Source organism: Arachis ipaensis, chromosome B7, assembly GCF_059453495.1.
Source record: "Arachis ipaensis isolate K30076 ecotype BB chromosome B7, ASM5945349v1, whole genome shotgun sequence".
Lineage (NCBI taxonomy): Eukaryota > Viridiplantae > Streptophyta > Magnoliopsida > Fabales > Fabaceae > Arachis > Arachis ipaensis.
The window spans coordinates 53,627,501-53,630,000 of NC_142442.1; positions in this window are offsets into that span (position 1 = coordinate 53,627,501).

Consider the following 2,500-nt stretch of genomic DNA (forward strand, 5'->3'; position numbering starts at 1 on the left):
GACCCGACGCTGTGCGCGCTGCAACGGATGCTGGTGACGTTGCAACGGAAGCTGGGGGCGTTGCAGCGGAAGCTGGGGGCGTTGCAGCGGAGGCAGGTCGTGTTGCAACGGATGCTGGGGTCGTTGCAACGGATGCTGCGCGCGTTGCAACGTTGGCTGGGGGCGTTGCAGCGGAGGCAGGTCGCGTTGCGACGTTGGCTGGGGGCGTTGCAACGGAGGCAGGTCGCTTTGCAACGGATGCTGGGATCGTTGCAACGGAAGCTGGGGGCATTGCAACGTTGGCTGGGGGCGTTGCAACGGATGCCGAGCGCGTTGCAACGTTGGCTGGTGACGTTGCAACGGAGGCAGGGCGCGTTGCAACGGATGCTGGTGACGTTGCAACGGAGGCAGGGCGCGTTGCAACGTTGGCTGGGGGCGTTGCAACGGAGGCAGGTCGCGTTGCCACGGTTGCTGGTGACGTTGCAACGGAGGCAGGGCGCGTTGCAACGTTGGCTGGGAGCGTTGCAACGGATGCTGGTGACGTTGCAACGGAGGCAGGGCGCGTTGCAACGTTGGCTGGGGGCGTCGCAACGGAGGCAGGTCGCGTTGCCACGGTTGCTGGTGACGTTGCAACGGAGGCAGGGCGCGTTGCAACGTTGGCTGGGGGCGTTGCAACGTTGGCTGGGGGCAGTGCAACGGATGCTGGGGTCGGTGCAACGTTGGCCGTGCGCGTTGCAACAGAGGCAGGGCGCGTTGCAACGGATGCTGGTGACGTTGCAACGGAGGCAGGGCGCGTTGCAACGTTGGCTGGGGGCGTTGCAACGGATGCTGGGGACGGTGCAACGTTGGCTGGGCGCGTTGCAACGGAGGCAGGGTGCGTTGCAACGGATGCTGGGTTAGGTGCATCGTTGGCTGGTTTCGTTGCAACGGAGGCACCCGCCGTTGCAACGATGGCTCGGAGCGTTGCAACGGAGGAGCCAAATTTTCATATCTCATAATTGGCTCGTGCATTTTTTCTAAAATTTTGAGGGAACCTTGGTAATATTATGTGAAGGCTGCACAAAAAAATCCAGGTCAAAAATCGCACGTTTGCTCCGTTTTTCATTTTTTTTGAATTTCCGGCTTTCCGGGCGGTAAAAAAATCGGCAAAAAAAATCGGCACGGTGTAAATTCACCAAATTTGGGGGATGGAAAGATCTTATTTTTCTAGAGGTTGTTGCAAAAAACGGCGTCAAAATTCGACCTCTAGAGCACTTTCCTTGAGTATGTCTCCTCACGGAAAAGGACGTCTACCCGTGGCACTTTGGTAATGGCTCGGCAGCCTATTATAGGGGGGAGGGGTGTCGTGATGCTGAAACTCGAGTTGCCCAAAGGCTTGCTGGGCGCAATGCCAGCAAGATGCACGTTGCCTTGCCATCCCCTAGGCACACTAGCAAGCACGTTGTGGTTGTGGTGTGCCGCCGGGCTCCCCCGCCCCCCACGGAGGCACCCGCCGTTGCAACGATGGCTCGGAGCGTTGCAACGGAGGAGCCAAATTTTCATATCTCAGAATTGGCTCGTGCATTTTTCGTGAAATTTTGAGGGAACCTTGGTAATATTATGTGAAGGCTGCACAAAAAAATCCAGGTCAAAAATCGCACGTTTGCTCCGTTTTTCATTTTTTTTGAATTTCCGGCTTTCCGGGCGGTAAAAAAATCGGCAAAAAAAATCGGCACGGTGTAAATTCACCAAATTTGGGGGATGGAAAGATCTTATTTTTCTAGAGGTTGTTGCAAAAAACGGCGTCAAAATTCGACCTCTAGAGCACTTTCCTTGAGTATGTCTCCTCACGGAAAAGGACGTCTACCCGTGGCACCTTGGTAATGGCTCGGCAGCCTATTATAGGGGGGAGGGGTGTCGTGATGCTGAAACTCGAGTTGCCCAAAGGCTTGCTGGGCGCAATGCCAGCAAGATGCACGTTGCCTTGCCATCCCCTAGGCACACTAGCAAGCACGTTGTGGTTGTGGTGTGCCGCCGGGCTCCCCCGCCCCCCACGGAGGCACCCGCCGTTGCAACGATGGCTCGGAGCGTTGCAACGGAGGAGCCAAATTTTCATATCTCAGAATTGGCTCGTGCATTTTTCGTGAAATTTTGAGGGAACCTTGGTAATATTATGTGAAGGCTGCACAAAAAAATCCAGGTCAAAAATCGCAGGTTTTCTCCGTTTTTCATTTTTTTTGAATTTCCGGCATTCCGGGCGGTAAAAAAATCGTCAAAAAAAATCGGCACGGTGTAAATTCACCAAATTTGGAGGATGGAAAGTTCTTATTTTTCTAGAGGTTGTTGCAAAAAACGGCGTCAAAATTCGACCTCTAGAGCACTTTCCTTTAGTATGTCTCCTCACGGAAAAGGACGTCTACCCGTGGCACTTTGGTAATGGCTCGGCAGCCTATTATAGGGGGGAGGGGAGTCGTGATGCTGAAACTCGAGTTGCCCAAAGGCTTGCTGGGCGCAATGCCAGCCAGATGCACATTGCCTTGCC